The sequence below is a fragment of the Neoarius graeffei genome, chromosome 23, assembly GCF_027579695.1.
Source record: "Neoarius graeffei isolate fNeoGra1 chromosome 23, fNeoGra1.pri, whole genome shotgun sequence".
NCBI classification, from domain to species: Eukaryota; Metazoa; Chordata; class Actinopteri; order Siluriformes; family Ariidae; genus Neoarius; species Neoarius graeffei.
The window spans coordinates 28,829,392-28,849,658 of NC_083591.1; the positions used below are offsets into that span (position 1 = coordinate 28,829,392).

Genomic DNA, 20,267 nt, shown 5'->3' on the forward strand with positions numbered 1-20,267 from the left:
GATGGGTGACAGGTTTTCCTCAGCCTATATAGGAAGTAGAGATGCTGCTGGGCTTTCTTGGGTATTGAGCTGGTGTTGAGGGACCAGGTGAGGTTCTCTGCCAGACGAACGCCAAGAAATTTGGTGCTCTTGCTCTCCACTAGTGAGCCATCAATGTACAGTGGAGAATGGCCACACTGTGTTCTTCTGAAGTCAACAACGATCTCTTTTGTTTTATCCATATTCAGGAGACAGGTTGTTGACTCTGCACCAGTCTGATAGCCATTGCACCTCCTCCCTGTATGCGACTCGTTCTTACTGATGAGACCAACCAGTCATGTAATCCACAAACTTAATTCGAACTGTGAATTACTGCACAGTCGTGAGTCAGCAGAGTGAACAGTAGTGGACTGAGCACACAGCCCTGGGGGCCCCCAGTGCTTAGTATGTTGGTGCTAGAAGTTCTGCTCCCAATCCAGACTGACTGAGGTCTCTTGGTCAGGAAAGTACAGGATCCAGTTGCAGAGGGAGGTGTTCAGGCCCAGCAAGCTCAGCTTTTCTATTAGCTGCTGAGGAATGATTGTGTTGAATGCTGCAGTCTATGAACAGCATTTGAACACGCGTCCTTTTTGTCCAGGTGGCCAAGGGCCAGATGAAGGGTGATGACTATGGAGTCATCTGTTGACTGGTTACAGAGATGCACGAATTGCAGGGGGTCCAGTGAGGGAGGCAGCAGGGTCTATTACCTGTCTATTATTGCCTCATTACAAGCCTCTCAAAGCACTTCATAATGATGGGCATGAGTACAACGGGACAGTAGTCATTGAGGCAGGACACTAAAGACTTTGGCACGGGGATGATGGTAGTGGTCTTGAAGCACTTTGGAACGCTGGCATTGCTCAGGGAGCTTTTGAAGATGTCAGCAAGAACATCTGCCAGCTGGTCCACACATTCTCTGAGCACTTTACCAAGGATGTTGTCTGGTCCAGCAGCCTTCTGTGGGTTGACTCTGCATAGTTTTCCTCACATTGGCTATAGTCAGACAGCACCTGGCTGTTGGGAGGAGGGATGGTCTCTCACTGCCACGCCATTCTGCACCTCAAAACAGTGTGTAGAAGCTGTTCAGAGCATCTGGAAGGGAGACATCATCATAGGCAGGTGGTGTTGTCCTGTAGCTCGTGAAGGCCTGGATGCCCTGTGTCGCCGCTGTCCTGAAAACATCTATGGATTCTCTGGGCGTGTGCGTGCTTTGCTGCTCTGATGGTCTGAGACAGTTTGGCCCTCGCTACTCTTCAGGCCACCCAGTCACCTGCTCTTAAGGCAGCATCTCGGGTCCTCAGTAGTGTGTGCACCTCTGCAGTGATCCATGGCTTCTAGGTGAGGCAAGTGGTAATCTTAGAGACCGCATCATCAATGCACTTGTTGATGTAGCTGGTTACTGATGCTGTGTACTCTGAGTTGGTGCAGTCTACATCTAACAGTCACAACTCCACCAACAATGAGCAATAACCAGAGACTAGCACCAAATTCCTGTGCCATTCTGCATTGATCTGTATATACACACAAGCCACCTCTGCAAGTCTTACCGCACAGAGCTGCATTTCTGTCAGCTTGGAACGAAGCTAGCCCATCCAGCTGAATGGCAGTGTCCGAAACTTGGTTGCTGAGCTATATCTCTGTGAAAACAAGGACACCAGCAGTCTCTAAACTCATGCTGGGTAGTAAGAGTAAATTACTATTCAAATCAGTATAAGTACTGTGCATCTCTTGGTCTAGTTCAGTACACACAACCAGAATCATGGGGAAGACTGCTGAATTGACAGTTGTTCAGAAGATGATCATCAACACCCTCCAAAAGAAGGGTAAGCCACAGAAGGTCATTGCTGAAAAGGCTGGAAAAGATGTACAAGCAACAGGGATGACCACAGCCTTGAGAAGATCGTCAAGAAAAGTTGATTCAAGAATATCTTCAAAAGAAATGGACTGAGGCTGGTGTCAGTGCATCAAGAACCACCACACTCAGGAAAGGGGCTACAACTGTCACATTCCTAATATCTATCCATACCTGAACCAGACACAATGTCAATGTCAGAAGCATTTTACCTGGGCTAAGAGGAGAAAAAAAACTGGACTGTTGCTCAGTGGTCCAAAGTCCTCTTTTAAGATGAAAGAAATTTTTGCATTTCATTTGGAAATCAAGGTCTTTGAGTCTAGAGGAAGAGTGGAGAGGCACAGAATCCAAGGTGTTTGTAGGCCAGTGTGAAGTTTCCACAGTCTGTGATTTGGGGTGCCATATCATCTGCTGGTTTTGGTCCACTGTGTTTTACCAAGTCCAAAGTCAACAGAACTATCTAACAGGAGATTTTAGAGCACTTCATGCTTCCATCTGCTGATGAACTTTATGGAGATGCTGATTTCCTTTTCCAACAAGACTTAGCACCTGCCCACAGTACCAAAACTTCTAGCAAATGGCATGCTGACCATGATATTGCTGTGCTTATTTGGCCAGCCAACTCACCTGACCTGAACCCCATGGAGAACCTATGGGGTATTGTCAAGAGGAAGATGAGAAACACCCGACCCAAAAAGTACAAAGAAACTAAAGGCCGCTATCTAAGCAGCCTTGGCTTCAATAACACCTCAGTAGTGCCACAGGCTGATCGCCTCCGTGTCACACCATACTGATGCAGCAATTCGTGGTAAAGGAGCTCCAATCAAGTATTGAGTGTATCATGCTTTTCAGAAGTTGGACATTTCTATATTGTAAATCCTTTTTTGATTTATCTTGTGAAATATTCTAATAAATTGAGATACTGGAGCACTGATTTTCATGAGCTATAAAGCCATAATCAGCAAAATTAAAACAAAAGGTCTGAAAAATTTAACTTTACATGTAATGAATATAAAATAAGTTTAATTTAATTCAAAAAGTTATAAAAGGAACTTTTTCACAAAATTAAAATGTTTTTTGAGAGGCACCTGTATTAGCTTTGAATGTCTATATTGTTCTAGTTAAGTCAGCTTGCATGGCATGAATCCCTTTTCTGTGGATGGTGTTGGAATATTGTTGGCACAGCATCAGGTTTGAAAGGAATGGGCTTCTAAAGTGTGACCTGTTTCCAAGTTGTGTAGCCACTGTTTAGCAAGTCATTTACGTTGCTCAGCTGTCAGCAATGGAACACCGAAAAAAAAGGCTTTCCCTTCTCATCACATTTATTATTTTTGCAGTCAAAGGCTTTGCACTCCACTATTTTTCAACAATGTTTTGTACACCCAGCTACACTGCAGTGTCAGGAGCAGCAAGCCAATCAAGATACTGGAAACCTAATCAAAGGCAGGTCATGCTGACCGTGAACACCACCCACAAAATGGCAATATAGTTGCGCCCTTGAGTGAGTAGGAACACAAAATTTTAAAAGCACTGCATCATGCAACACAGTGGGACAATACAGGGTAGTCGAAACACGTTTGTGCAAAATGTGTAATATTTCTAGCCTATGTTTATTTTTCACTGCGGGTACCTTTTAAGCCCATTTTGCAGCAGACCACAGCGGCGCCACATTCAGCATGCCATCATGTTAATCAAAGTGACCTTTAAAGCTGGAAACAACAGTGTACGATAGTTTATTGTAACAGTGCCCACTCTGGCATTGCTTAAAATCCAAACTTTGTAAATGAGCAGAGAACATCTCATGAGATGACTGTACTTTGTGATCACACAGTGTAATCCATGTGTATAATATGGAATGTCATGGTCATATTTAATAAACAAGTCTAAGAAAGCACAGAAATTAATGCTCCACCCAACCTATATATATATATATATATATATATATATATATATATATATATATATATATATATATAGGTTGGGTGGAGCATTAATTTCTGTGCTTTCTTAGACTGGTTTATTAAATATGACCACCATATATATGACTATTTATATAAATAAAAGACAAGGACCACCATTCTTCTGCTAAACCAAATATGTGGAGTAGAACCCTTTGTTCTGACCATGGGGCACTACTCTTTCAACTGGGCCTCTGTATGAGGGATAAAACCTATTGGAACAGAACAGCAACCTGATGTGATATGAAACTGGCCAAGCACTAAGCCCTGAAGGCTGGGGGGGAGATAATGGAATTGAAATTAATAGCCCTAAGGTTTTGGTCCCACAAATATAAAATTGATAATTTTTTTTTTAAAACTGTAAAGGGTCTGGTCGGCAGCCCATGTCCTTCATCCTAGCCGATGATGTAGCATATGGCTATTTGAGGGTGTATTTTATTTCTGATTCTGACACCCGTGCTCCTCCCTCCAGGGTTTCTTGGACCACAGACTCAAAGAGTGACCCTGGTATGCAGGGTAGATTTTGCAGGGCTGACTACATGTACCCAGCAGTATTAGCAAATCACTTGGACAACCCATACACAAGGAAATGAACTGTCTGGGCTATGCCAAATTTAATTTGAATGGTGCACTGGGCTATTTATTTATTTATTTATTTTTTAAACACAGCTGGAGAGCTTTTGATCAGCCATCCCATCTAAAGGTGTAATCTTTATACTGGTTTCTAAACGTACTTTTTTTTTTTTTTTAATTGTTAACAACGGAATCTGCAACACTTTTATGCAATGAGTTTTACTACTTTTCTGAGACCTGTTTACATTTTTCTGGTCCAGAAATGACCCCTTCCCCTGCATGCAGAAGAAAGTTGCAAGGACACCTCATGGAATGACTCACAATATCTCTCATATCACGAAGCTTAAGCCCAAAGTGACAACCCAGGTACAAGGACTATATGCCTATATGGTTATCGAAATGTCAAGCAGAAATAAATATTTAGTGTAACCCTTCAAATAGCTGACTTTAATATGTAGCAAGGTTTCTTTTAACATATTATTCAAACACACACACTATATCTAATGTGCAGCCATAAGATTTAAACATGTTAGATGGTACATCATAAGCAAAATATTCCAGTCTTTCAGGTTTCCCATTCGAAACCTGTATTGTGTAGCGATTTCCTGCACAGCAATGTGAAACACACCGACAAGCTCTCCCTCTTAATAATTTCCGCTACCATTGTGAATGCCAAATCTAAAACCTGGATCTTGGACTCAAAAGTATTTAGTAAATTTAGATAATCCTGAAGACTAGTATTCAAAACAGGCTGCCTGAGATTTTTTTTTTTTTAATTTTTTAATTCAAACACTAAGGAAAATCAGGTGTCAGTACTCAACAATGGTCTCGCATTTTACACATCATTTAAGACATAACACTAGTTTGTTTAGCTGAGCTGGACAAGGAAATTTGTCCAATTTTAGTGTAGTATATAAATATAGTAAAATAGACTAAAATAACATGCATCCTATTAGTTTAAATCTGGCTTGTTCAAGTGACTCCTAGTAATATTTCTAAATATGTGCACCCATAATCCATCTTCCATGTGCCTAAAACTTGTAAAATGAATGAATGAAATGGGGATTGTGAGATTCTCTTTTTTTCTGTTATAAAATCAAGCAACCCCACGTGGGGCTGTGACTCCTAGCTCTAGAGTACCTGGAAGGTGTGAAAATGGCAAACAAAACCCATAATACTGTACTATTTTATTTACATATAACTATGCAGTTCCATCTCCAGCACCTACATTAAATGCAAACCTAAGAAAGGATGCCTTTTGTCTTTTTTTAGCTTAGTAAATAACCAAATGTCCCTACATGGTCAGTTATTCCAATTTCCTTTATGGGGACATAAAACAGCAAAAACAAAATAAATACACATCAAATCCTCTGCCCCAGTCCTGCTACAATTCAAAGTAAGCAGCCCTTCTGCTCTGCTATCTGTTGCTTTATGGGCACTACGGTATAAAGGCTTTTATTAGATACACTCCTGCTTTTCAGCCCAGACCTGCATGGCAGTCATGTATGTAAAACTCGCAGCTCACGTTACTGATGCATTCACCATTATCCGGAATGCCTTATATAGGTTTGTGTGTCATTACAAAAACAGAGGCTCTCAAAGTAGTGACCTGGGTGAGACTGTCAAAGTCAAGTCAAAATCCTTCCCGCGCCATGTGGCACATCGGGTGGCGCCGATCTCCGTTTCCATAGCCCTCAGCCTCTCGCCTATTACATACAGGTAGCTAGGGTTACAGTGGGGGGGCTAGTCCTCTGGTAACCACGAGAGTTTAACTCCCCACTCGCATCTGTATTGCAGCATGCCTTGCCAGATGGTAGTAGGTACCATTTTTATGATGGTCTTTGGTATGACCCGACCATGAATAGAACTCACGATCTCCCGATCGAGAGGCGGACACGCTAACCACTAGGCCACTAGCCCGTTGGGTGAGACTGTGCCCTGTAAAAATAAGTTTGATATTCAAATACAATACTTGAAGGAAGGGGAGCAAAATTACCTGCCAATTTTCATTCAGGTTTCATTCATCATATTACTTTTAAGAAAAAAAACAACTTTGAAGCAGTGGCAGCTCATCAATACAAGCTCCAAGTATCAAGAAAAGAAAGCCTACTTAAATACGTTAAACATTAATTATATAATGCAAAATAAAAATTGTTTACCTCATACAGTATGTCTGGAAGTCTGTCCGCATTCATTATTTTTTTTTTTCTAAATTATATTTGCTTAATTTCTGTATGAATACATGTACTTCCTGCTAGGGGCGCCAACGAAATGAATGTTCATAATCTTCATTTATTAAATATGGCTTCAAGAGACATTACCAAGCTGTGTAAATCTATGATTCCAGAGTTCTGTAAACCTATATAAAAACAATAGGAAAATAAATACAGAAATAAAAATAGAGTAAGAAAATAAATGCTTTTCTTTATTGCTTTTCCATTTGCTTGAGCAGCCATGCGGTCAATCAACTGGATTTGGGTGGAACCAGAACCTTCTTGTTGTGGGGCGACAGTGCTAACCACTGCACCACCATGCTGCCCTCAATTGATTTCAACCCAAAATAAATATAAAAATGTGCACCAAATTTTTTTTTCTATTAAAAGATGTTGTACAATCAATCTGCCACAGAAAAAGAACAATTCAAACAAAAATCACTGAAATCCCAATATTGCCCTGATGTCGATGATGACATTCATGTCCCTGTATGTAAACTTCTGACCACAGCTATAGCTGGATGTGATGCAAGTAATGCCTAAATTATTTTGGCAGGCTTGGCATTGCTGAACAGCTAGATACAGGCTACAGATTTGGCATTAGAAATTTTATCTATTTACTGTATGCTCTTCTAATGTATTTGCTGTACATTTTATTTATATACAAGTTCAAACTCAGTCGCATACAAGACTCTTCCAGTGAGTAAATGTTGATGTCTACCCAAGACATTTTGCCATTTCAGTAGTGGTTTTAGGTGGACCTAAAATTTTGAATAAGAAACCTGTGCGTGTGTGTACGGTAAATGTCAGTCCAATCTTATTAATAATACTGTATCACTAATATATCCTTTAAGTAAAGGATAATGCATCTTGAAATGAACTCCGACAGGGTGATCCAGACCTCGACGCAAAAGCTTTCACTTCCACATAGTCCACAGCAGTCTGTTAAAAAGACTGCAGAATACCATAATTGACCAATCAGAATGAGCAGTGTAATAGAGGTTTAATATACCTTTTTTCATTTGAATCTGAATTGTGGCCACCCAAAAAAAATAATTGCTTGAAGGATTAAAAATATTACTAAATAAGGAGTAAATAATTATACCACAAAGACAAATAGCATTTTTCATTTTCACTCAAGGTTTTTTTGTTGTTTTTTTTGTTTTGTTTTTAAATAAGGTGTATGTAATGCCTTATTGTAAATGCTTTAAAATAGTAACGACCAAAATGAATTAATAAAGCAGGGGGAAAATATTTATTTTATTATCAAGCACAAAACTATCAATAAAGCGCAGCTTCCGGATCCCAGAAAAAGGCAGCCGTGCCTCAGGGCTAATCTTGCATGATGTCACGCGTGGAATCCTGGTTATCTGGGTCATTTCGGTTCATTTTCAACTTGTTTACTCACTGAAATTGGATATTATTGTTGGAATCTTCCAAAAATAATGATGGGAAAGCACCGAGTTGTGTTTGGATGTTCAAATTCATATACAACAGGACATTCAGTTCACGAATTTCCGAGAAATGACACTAATCTAAAGTGACCATGGGTGAGGTTTGTACAAACAAAGCAGGCAGATTTCGGGTCACCTATAATAATAAATCTGATTCATCAAAGTGTTCACCACCAGAACAACCACATGGGAATTATTGGAGCAAAAAAGAAACCCATTTATTTAATAAATGACATTTGATCTGACATTTGGACAGTTTGTCGATTTCCCCATTATTGCCCACTTCATATTTTCCTTCAGTAATTACACTGAATAAGTGTACGTTTTAAAGATTATATTTCTTTGAGGTACATGTAAATATTTTCCCTATATTTTGCAGTGGCCAGCTTAGAATAAAAATCCACAAACCAATCTGCGTTTCCAATTCTCTGTAGCTGGTGGTGCGCTATTGGCGGTGAGTGGGACTGTTATGAACTGAGTGAACTGGCAGTTTCTCATCTTGGGGGCTCAAAAAGATAACCATTTACTCCGGAATATACTTGATAATCATCTGCCCCTTCATCCAACATATAAGAATCCCAATCACTATCAGAATTCTCTCCAAAACGCGATTCCATATCAAGACTGGTCTAACCACTGCTGTGCACATGAACGAAATTGATACCTGGATTGTAACGTGAGGTCACGCACCCCCCTTTAGGATCTTCCGGTTCAGTCTCGGCAGATTCCGTGAAAATCAGCTGATCTTATGAATTTTCCATCAACTTATAGCCTTTTGGATCAGCTTTGGTTCGAAAACACATGGTCAAATCAACAATGATTGTTGCTTTGTAAAAGGGAAAAAAAAAAAGGTGTGGTTTAGGGACATTAAATTCACTTTAAATTAGAAAAGGGACATTTTTGTGCATCAACACTGATGTGTCTATGAAAGGTGCCTCTTGATTTCACACAGTTAAACTGCTGCCCCATGAGTGGAACTAATATTTTAAATACAATGTTGTGAAGGGGCAAGTCAAAATGAGCAACACTGTTTTTACAATATTCATGACATTAACCCCTTCGGACATAATGTGTACAACTGTACACATGAAGTTCCATAGCATTTTTCCTTGTGTCTGAAGGGGTTAAAAAGTAATATTTAAGACATGCATGAATGGAACATGTACCACAGTGCAGCTGAATGGTTGACCTGTTTGGTCAGAAGGTGTGAATTGTTTTATCCAACATCACGGCTCGGAAACTAGTTCTGGCTCCAACATGAACAGGTTAATACTAACGTACTCGTTATAATACGTTACTGTTTCTATAGTAACCGCTCATATACAGGGACTTAAAATGAAAAATGATGAGCTGCATTTTTTGAGAGGGGGTGGGGATCCAATTGAGTAAGCGAGAAAAATATAACAAGTGAGCACAGGAATCAATGTGTCTGACTTTCCAACATTAAATCTAACTATGAACTGTTAAAATGCATGATAGTACGCATGTTAATAAATTTAACATTGCAATTATAGGCAAATCTCTGTGGTATAAGCGGAATAACACTCCAGACCATGAAGTGATACAAAAATAATGTAGTGTGAAACCCTGTCCTCCAACATGCATTATTTTCATACAACAGCATGGTCTGTCATGCGTAGTAATTTAAATAACATTCCAGATCATGTACTGCACTACTGATCGCGTCACAGGGACAAATGGACACAAAATAACTAGAAAGTGACCAAGTACATCAGCTTCTCTACTAGTTTTACTACAAAATATAAATAATATAATTTATATGAAAAACAGGCAAACCGCATTCCAACTCCGAGTTTAAAACAAAAGCACACAGCTAAACAGTTATACTGAATCTTTTCAAATCGAACATTTTCATTAAAAAAAAAAAAAAAAAAAACATCTCTTGCTAACGCTCTTAAAACAGGACTGAATTATAATTATTTCTGATTCAGGCTTTAAACCTTTACTCAGGAGGTTCTGCTAACAAAGGCACCCAACAGCAAAAATCAATATATATCTACAGTGCCTTGCAAAAGTGTTCATCCCCCTTGGTGTTTGTCCTGTTGCATTACAAGCTGGAATTAAAATGGGTTTTGGGGGGTTAGCACCATTTGATTTACACAACATGCCTACCACTTTAAAGGTGCACATTTTTTTTTTTTATTGTGACAAACAATAAGCTGAAAAAACAAAGCTGGAGCATGCATAAGTACCCCCCCCCCAAAGCCAATACTTTATCGAGCCACCTTTGGCTACAATTACAGCTGTAAGTCTCTTAGGGTTTGTCTCTATTAGCTTAGCACATCTAGCCACTGGGATTTTTGCCCATTCCTCAAGGCAAAACTGCTCCAACTCATTCAAGTTAGATGGGTTGCATTGGTGTACAGCAATCTTCAAGTTATGCCACAGATTCTCAATTGGATTGAGGTCTGGGCTTTGACTAGGCCATTCCAAGACATTTAAATGTTTTCCTTTGAAGGTCATAGGCAAAGGTTTTCAATTCATGCACATTTGAAACTTTATATGTTAAAAAACCCTCTAATTTTCTTCTGGTCCCAAGAAGTATTGTTAATAAGTAATAATTAAAATAAGTTAGCGCGGATCGCGGTGAATTTCTGCTCGGCGATTTTCGTGACCACTCGGCGCGTGACGTCATTCAAGGCAAACAAACCGCTTGAGTTGAGTTCACTTCCGTTTATTTGCATTGCCGTTTGGCTTGAGTGCAGAGGTGCATTCGGGAATTTCCAAAGAAAAACCATGCCTTATTGTTGTGCAGTAAACTGTAACAACGGGACCGGTACAGGAAGAAGTTTTTACCTTTTTCCGAGAGAGGAGAAGAGGCGGAGAGAGTGGATTGTGCGCGTGAAGCGAGAGGGTTGGCAGCCGGGTAAATACGCCACTCTGTGCTCCAATCACTTCGTCATGTTAAATTGATGGATAACATTGCTAGGTCACCTATAGTTTATACTGTTAATAGGGAAACATATAAAGTTTCAAATGATGTTTTTTTGCAGGGCATAAAAAGGGCACAAAAAACTTTATTGGGTAAAAGTTTGTTTTCACTCATGATGGAGTAGAATAGACCCTTTCTAGTGACTGATGGCATTCATGCAACAAAAATGGGATGGTAGTAAAATCTTATTGGATCGAAATAAATGTTTTATTTTTTTTAAATATCGTTGGCATGTACCTGAATGTTTTGAAAATAGAATCAAGTGACACAGATTCTGTCACTTAATGACAGAAAATATACCTCATCTGAAACAACCCACTGATTGCAATACTCACTCATGTCTTGGCTCACTGTCGCCAACTGGAGCTTCATCCTTGTTGTACTCCAGGAAGGTCACCTCCAAAACATCAATATCCAAGCAGTTTGATTGGAATCCTTGGGCCCCCACTACGCACTTATGATCCTCAGGGATTCTAACTTCTACTGATGGATAAAAATGACAACATCTGCACTCTGTTGCAGTAGGCATCACCCTACAATTTCCACAGCTACACCTGTGAAAATCAGGATACCTTTTGAAACATTCCACGTATATATGGAAGAAAATTTCCTTCCGACAAGCGTCACGAACAACAAAAACTCATCCCTCAAATGGCATAAAAGAGACTGCATATTCACAGTAAAAATACCTCCTATGCACAAATCCCTAGAACAGGAAATTGCAGCAGCAATAAAAAAAAGTATATACATTTCCAGCCGTTTGGTGGGTTTCATACAAACTGCGACCACAAATTATTGGCTATATGCTAGACCAAAAACATATGAACACAGGATGTTCATGACGAGTAGTTTGACACTTGATCATTTGGCACTTTGACTTCACTTCGTCCTTTGTTGTAACTGAAAAATATATCTCATTTAAGTGCAGTTTTTGATTGCAGAGTTTCTCACTATTGGGTATTTGTTTTCCACTTTTCATTTAAATGCTCAGTAGTTGAAAAAAAAATCATTGATAGACGAAATGAGATGTCAAGCCCGATATATTGACAACGGGAAATATCGCAGATGGCAGGCTAATGTGGCCTACTGGCGCACTGTCAAGTAATCTTTACCTATATCCACTAGGGAGGGTGGTTTAATTATTCTTCAAAAGGGCTCTTATTTAGTATTACGACGAAAGTAAGAATTTATCATAACTACCAGGATAAATCGTTTAGGCGCAAGTCTTGTTGAGGTCCGGGGTCACCGCAATCAGAGTTGGCCGAGTCGCTGTCCGATTCCAAAGCCGCACAGTCAAACCAGTGAGCCACATTCACCGATTGCTTCTCAACGGCCATAGGTTTATACATATATGGTTTCACCTCTCGATATTCAATTTGGAGAGTTCCTACTTCAAAATCGCTATCATTTTCAGACATTTTACACAACCTCTCACAACCAAAGTCTGTACATGCTTGGGTCGCAAGTAAACACAGAACTGCTCCCAGTCTGTTTGCCTTGAATGACGTCATGACGACTGTCCCCTGGCAGTAAAAGTGCGTGTAAGTGAGATGTAAACAAACCTTCGGAACTTGCGCAAACCAGTATATTTTAATCGTTTTATTCAATTTTAGGGTGCAAATTAGACACCAGGAAGATTGAATTCGCTTTTTGGGTCATTCTTCTAGAAAATAAAGTTGATACTCTGCGTTCCACCTCCGACCCTTGCCTATGACCTTTAAACCACTTCAGTGTAGCTTTACCAGTTTAGGGTCATTGTCCTGCTAGAACGTGAACCTTTGTCCCGGTCTCAAACCTCTGGCCGACTCAAACAGGCTTTCCTCCAAAATTGCCCTGTATTTAGTGCCATCCAGCTTTCCTTCAGTCCTGACCAGCTTTCCTGTCCCTGCAGATGAAAAACATCCCCACAGCATGATGCTGCCACCACCATGCTTCACTGTAGGAATGATGTTCTCAGGGTGTTGGGTTTGTGCCACACATGGCGTTTCCCATGATGGCCAAAAAGTTCAATTTTTGTCTCATTTGACCAGAGAATCTTCTTCCATGTGTTTGGGGAGTCTGCCACATGCTGTTTGGAAAACTCCAAACGTGATTTTTTTTTTTTTAAGCAATGGCTTTTCTGGCTACTGTTCCATAAAGGCCCACTCTGTGGAGTGTATGGCTTAAAGTGGTCCTACTGACAGATACTCCCATTTCCACTGTGGATCTTTGCAGGTCCCTCAGCATTATCGTTTGTGTCTTTGTTGCATCTCTGATTAATGCCCTCCTTGCCTGGTCTGAGAGTTTTGGCCTTCTCTTGTCAGGTTTGTAGTGGTGCCATATTCTTTCCATTTTGCTATCATGGATTTAATGGTGCTCCCTGGGATATTCAAAGTTTGGGATATTTTTTTTTTTAACCCAACCCTGATCTATACTTCTCCACAACTTTGTGACCTGTTTGGAGTGCTCCTTGGTTTTCATGTTGCTTGCTTAGTAGTGTAGCAGAGTCAGGGTCCTTCCAGAACAGGTTGATTTATACAGACATCATGTGACCGATCATGTGACACTTTGCACACAGGTGGATCTTAAATCAAATAATTATGTGACTTGTGAAGTGAATTGGTTGGACCAGCTCTTATTTAGGAGTTTCATACAAAGGGGGGTGAATACTTATGCACACTCCAGATTTCTGCTTTTTCATCTTAATTGTTTGTGTCACAATTATTTAAAAAAAAATTAAAAATGATGTGCACCTTTAAAGTGGTAGGCATGTTGTGGAAACCAAATGGTGCTAACCCCCCAAAAATCCATTTTAATTCCAGCTTGTAATGCAACAAAACAGGACAAACACCAAGGGGGAGGAATAATTTTGCAAGGCACTGAGTATTTTGTATATAAAAGGACACACCCATACACACACTTTCCATTTTAAAATCAAACTGATTTGGCACTTTTGTCTTTTCGATCACCTGCCCCCTGAGGCATTTCGGTAAATGTGGCTTCCTCTAGGCAACAATAAGCTAAAGAACCAAAAAGATCCATTTCCCTGTACATGTAATAGTCCGAGTTCTAAACAAAAGGTCACTGCTCATCAAATTAGCAAAGATGATTCCATCATAGCTATATTTTTAACAAGCGCTCAAGTCTTCTGAAAGCACACCATTGAAACGAACACTGAAGAGATCAACATAAAAGTTAAGCAAACTCAAATTGTCAGGTACTCTTCTACTCTTGAATATTTGAAGTGTGTTCAGTTCAGTTTGTTTTTCCAAATACATTATTCTCATTCTTTCTTCTTTTAAAAAGCTTTTCTCATTCCTTTTGTGTACACATAAACCGACTGCCTTTGTTCTGATTTCCGGCTATTAGTGAAGCACAGAAGGGTGGAGCACTACCAGATAAAACAGATGAGAAGAGAAAGAGAGGATCACGGATTGGTTGCCTCATTTTCCCATCTATCTTGCAGCTCTTTGGGTGTCATGACAGGAAAGGAGAGAAAGAGGAGACTCTGTCCTCTGTGCGTGTCTGCTCTCGTTTTTGAGCCCCACCCAGTCATATTGCAGCATTAAACACATACATACAACACATTTCTCTAGTCAAAGAGCCATACATGTACATAAATGTTCTCTCTTACACACATGCTTCATTACGCATCTTCCACAGCCCACCTCCTGTACACATAGTGTAACCCAGGTTATAGTGCTAATCATCAGGTCACACGCAGCGATGGTGAAAGGATAGTTCTGCAGAGAGACCAAGACAATGGTGTACAGTTAAGCTTCTCCCTGCAAGCTTTATAAATTACCTGGAATAAGTTTTTTTAAATGAAGTTTTAGTTCATTTATTTCAGCGCACATACAAGTCCTCTGCTTAAACCATGCCTCTTCTGGAACCAAACTACACACCCTGCTGCAACACACACAGACACACGTGTCTAAGACAGATTTTAACAGTGGGGTTAATTGTAACACATTTAAATCACAGAGTATGGATACACATGCTTACATGCCCTTTTCCTTGGGGGGGTGTAACAGATGGACTGAATTATGTGGGTTCTTTGATGAAACTACATTAAAAATAAGATGACTGGTCTTACCCTGCCCTAGTAGAGGCAGTTGTTAAACACGCACACATACAGAGAGGGGGAGAGAGAGAGAGAGAGAGAGAGAGAGAGAGAGAGAAAGAGAGAGAGAGAAACTAGAAAATACTGCAATGCAGAGACCAGCATACCTTCTGTCCAGCTCTCATATGCTTGTGTTCAGGCTAACTGATGAAAGCCTACATCGTAGACTACACACACAAAATACTGTGCCAAAGTCTTAAGCTCCTGATTTTTTTTTAAACAAAATTTGCCCTAGAGGTTTAATTGCTGTATTTCTGCATTATTGCAGCCATAAAACGTGGATTTAAAAAAAAAAAAAAAAAAAAGGGATTTAAGATTTACAGACCACTTTTCACACAAAATACAAAGGTTATCAAGGATTATCTCCAAAAACAAAAGCAAGTGCTACAAAGATGCCAGAAGAACTGCCCCCTGCCCCACAGTTGCAGTAATATCCCATGATGCTTAAAGGGCTGATGACACGAACATGACTCTATGCAATTTCTTAAATAAACTATACAACATGGCAAACATGTTAGATTTCTGTTATAATTACGTGAAAAGAAGCTGTTGTTACGCGAACATCCAACTTTTAATTGCACAGCGCAAGAAAACTGGGTCCGTGGCTCGCGGCCATGTTGTGACGTCAGCGGAAGAACACGCTGCGGTTCACTGGCTGTTCTACTCTGGTTCTACTCAATGGAAATGGCGCGTGAAAACGCCGGTGAACTCTCTAGTGCTAGCTCTTCCTCTTCTGGGAGTCTAGAATTGTGTTGATCTCTTCCAAATAGAATCTATGATAGCCTACCCTCTTTACCCTTTGCCTCTCGTTGCTAGGCGGCAGTTACATGAAAGCCGCAAGCTTTCACAAGCAAATACATGACTGATATCACGCCGACTTTATGATTACATTTATGATTATCATGTAGAATCTATAGCTCTACGTACCTTTATCTTATGTCATTTCACAACACATGTTCTGACAGGAGGACTGTCTTTGGGTCCGGCATAGCTACTAGTAGACCCCCTCCGGAATACTGGCAGTGTTGCCAGATTGGGAGGAATCCCGCCCAGTTGAGAGGTTTCAAGTGCATTTTGGTGGGTTTTGAACATATTTTGGTCTGGAAAACGTCAGCAGTATCTGGCAACAGATACTGCTGACGTTTTCCAGCCCAAAATATGTTCAAAACCCACCAAAATGCACTTGAAACCGCTCAACTGGGCGGGATTCCTCCCAATCTGGCAACACTGTGTAGGCACTGCTGATGGTAGTAACACACGTTTGTGCTGAACTGCACACCCAAGAGATTCTTTTAAGCTGGGAAGGGTGTCAAAACAATCCAAATCGAAGTGTTCAGAGCACAGGACGGATGTTGGTGAGGGCTCCCACTTGTCACGAGTGCGCCTGACTTGCTTCACCCACTTCGCATGCAGCTCGGGATCTCTGGGAAACTTGAATAAACTTACCTCATCCTTGTAGGTTTTGGAGCAAAAGCCGGCAACACAACGCGAAGGCAGGCAGGCATGCATGCATGCATGCATGCATGCATACATACATAATGTATAATAATAATAATAATAATAATAATGACAAACTGAACACCTGTCGCATCAACCACAAACTGGTAAGTGAGGAGGAAGGTTCTTTCGCTGACGTCATATAGCTCTTCCTCCTCTTTCGTCTCCTGGGTGCTGCAGCCCTGTCAAATTTGCCCAAATAGCCACATTTTTTTTTATCATAACTTGTAAAATAGGCGCCTTCGTGAATTAATATATGGATCATCGGGAATTACTTTTTATGTTATAAAACATCGCCAAAGATGTCAAAAACGTGTCATCAGCACTTTAAATAAATTGCAAGCAAATATTTTCTGTACAAAAATGTCACACCACAGCTAAAAAAAATAAAAAAATAAAAAATCCATAAACAATAAAAAATGGTTATATTGGCTGAATTTGGCATCTGTCTTGTTCTGTCCCCTTGGCATGCCCACATAGCTGCAGGGATGGTAGCTCATGGAAGATCTGAATGTTCAATAGCAGAATCCGATCGAAAAATCTCAAAACACTGACGTTTAAGAGCATTTCTTTATGCACAGCCCACTTATGCCAGAACATCTCAATGGCGTTGAGGTGTGGACTTCTTGGCAATTTCAACATCTTGATTTTTTTTTTTTTTTCCTTCTTTAGCCATTCAGATGTTAACTTGCTGGCATGTTTGGGATCACTGTCCTGTTGCAAAGCCCCAATTTCAGCCCAGACAGTGTCAAACGTCTCAAGAATATTCTGGTATAAAGCAGACTTCATCGTGGTCCCAGTAACTGCAAATGTCTCGGGTCCTGTGGCTGCAGAACAAGCCTAAAATCACCATTCCTCCACTACCACACATGACCGATGGTATGAGTTGTTTGTGGTTGTGCACTGTATTTGGTTTTCACCAAAAATGGCACTATGCATGATAACCCAACATTTCCATCTTTGTTTCATCGGCCCAAAGGTTATTCCTACACAACTTTTGTGGTTTGTGAGATACAATTTTGCAAACCTAAGCTATGCTGCTATATTCATTTTGGAACGAAGGGGCTTTTTCCCCCCAGCCACCCACCCATGCTTGTTCAATCTATTTTCTAATTGTACCATCACAAACAAATATTTAATATGCTTACAGAGGACTGTGTCACACACAACGTAGCTCTTGAGTTTTTCTTTACATCTCTGAGCATTAAACAATTTCATCTTGGACTGAATTTGCTGGGACACCCATTCCTGGGAAGATTGGAGAGCCTTCAAGACTGTTACCAATGTTGAATTTTAAGTTGTTTAGAGATGGCTTTATAACCCTTCCCAGATTAATGAGCATCATCAATTGCTTCTCTGAGGTCCCAGTTAATGTCCTTTCTTCTTGGCATGGTTTAGATACATACCCAAGTGTTCCAGAAAATCAAATTGCCAAAAGTTCTCCTTGTGTAGAGGTAGTCACACTTCTTGATTTATTTTAACACCTGGCTGCTAATTATTCTTTTAATAATTGTGGAAGTAGGAAGAGTATACTGGGGTTTTTTTTTAACCTGGTTTCTGAATGTTGGTCAAGTTTTTTTGGGGGAAAAAAAAAAAAAAAGACATGTTGAAAGTTTGGGGGGGGGGGGGGGGTTGTCATCACCTGTTGTGTTTATGGAAGTTGGTGAGGACCACACAATTGTTATTTAGATGCTGACTTTGAAAAAAAAATTTTTTTTTTTAATTGATGGAGGGTATACTGCAGATTTTAGGACACACCCTGCTGTGATATCGGATTTTTTTTCGTCTTATTTTGTATTAACATACCGCAACACGTGGTTCATTCAGCCAATTAAACATGAACACTAACTGGTATAGCCATGTACAAAAATAAATTAGGTAGAACTTTATTTACATAAAGAATAATAGATGACCGGTCATGCACATAAAATATTGTTGAATATTGTGGAACGTCTGAGAGACAACTTTGCTCCTGGTACAGTGGTTTTCAAAGTGGGGGCCTCAGAAAGTTGGAGGGACGATAAAAAAAAATTGCGAAAAAATTTTTTTTTAAATCATTATTAAATATATTGTAATTAGTTTTTTAATCATTATTATAAAATATAATTATTAATAATAATAATACATCATATCGAAACGTTGTTTGCCATGCTCATCTCTCCGATTGCCTGTGACGTTGCGGTTTGCGCCATTTATCAAGCTGCTTTGCTCCTCAAACTAGCGTATTGTGGGGGAAATACTATTTTGTAAAGCACTTGAAAGAAGAACTACTGGGAAAGACATTTTTCAAGTTTTGGACGATTACCTCGAGTCTAACGGATTGGACTGGACCCGTTGTGTGGGGGTGTGTTCGGACGGCGCCGCGGCAATGACCGGGAAGATCAGTGGAGTGACCGCTCTCATTAAGCAGAAGGCCCCACATGTAGTGGCCACACACTGCATGCTCCATCGCGAGGCACTGGTCGCAAAAAGGATGGATAACGAGTTGAATCAGGTACTACAGGAGGTTATACAAGTAGTGAATTTTATTAAAGCCCGTCCCATGAAACACAGACCGTTTACCCTGCTTTGTAATGAGATGGGCGCTCGTTTTGAGGGGCTGCTGCTTCACTCGAACATGCGCTGGCTGTCACGGGGCGCAGTTTTGAACCGTGTCTATGAGCTGCAGAGGGAGGTTGCAGAGTTCCTCTCATCTGAAAAGCATCAGCTGGCAGATCGGTTCACCGATGCAACCTGGATCTGCAAACTTGCATACATGTCAGACATTTTCCAGCATCTAAATGTACTGAATCAAAGCATGCAAGGACGTGACACGTACATACTCCAGGTGCAAGACAAAGTGCGTGCTTTTTCCAAAAAGATCATGCTGTGGTCAAACAAGCTCCAGGAGGGAGTTACAGAAATGTTCCCACTACTTCACCAGGAGCTGCTGTCATGTGATGATTTGGGCTCCGTCTCTCCATTGATCCAGTCCCACCTGGAGCACCTCCAAGGATATTTCAAAGACTATTTCCCTGACCTCGAAAACACACATTTAAACTGGGTTAGGAACCCCTTTGCCCCCGGTGTCGGTTCTAGTCTGGACTTAAAGTCACAGGAGGAGCTGATTGAGATGACAAACTCAGGGGATTTAAAAATGGACTTTGAGGCTCTTCCCTTGTCTAACTACTGGCTACATGTAAGAAAGGACGATCCCAGCTTGGCTGACAGGGCATTGAAATGCCTTCTCCCTTTTGCAACAACCTACTTGTGTGAGTCTGGCTTTTCAACGTTAAAGGTATTCAAAACCAAACATAGAGCACGTCTACATGTGGACAATGACATGCGTATGGCACTGACAGAGATTAAGCCCAGGGTTGACAAACTATGTAGGATCCACCAAGCCCATCCCTCCCACTAGTGTAAACCATCTGTCACTCCCAGACACACACATACATACACACACACACACAAAATTGAGAATGGTTTGATTTCTTTTGTGCTGTTCTTATCAACAGTTTGTTGAAAAGTTTATTGTTCAGTGCGAAAATATTTGTGTTGAAAACATGTTAGTTAATAATATTCTTATGCTAAACAAATGTAACAATTATTGAATATTGAATAAAAGTAAGAGAAAACATCATTCTAAAAGTTGATGTTTCTTTACA

At 40.3% G+C, this 20,267-nt stretch overlaps 1 protein-coding gene across 5 annotated transcripts in view; it reads right to left on the reverse strand.

Moving 5' to 3' along the window:
• Positions 1–20,267, reverse strand: part of camsap2b (calmodulin regulated spectrin-associated protein family, member 2b) — a 138,802-nt gene that overhangs the window by 69,655 nt on the left and 48,880 nt on the right. The window lies entirely within an intron of this gene.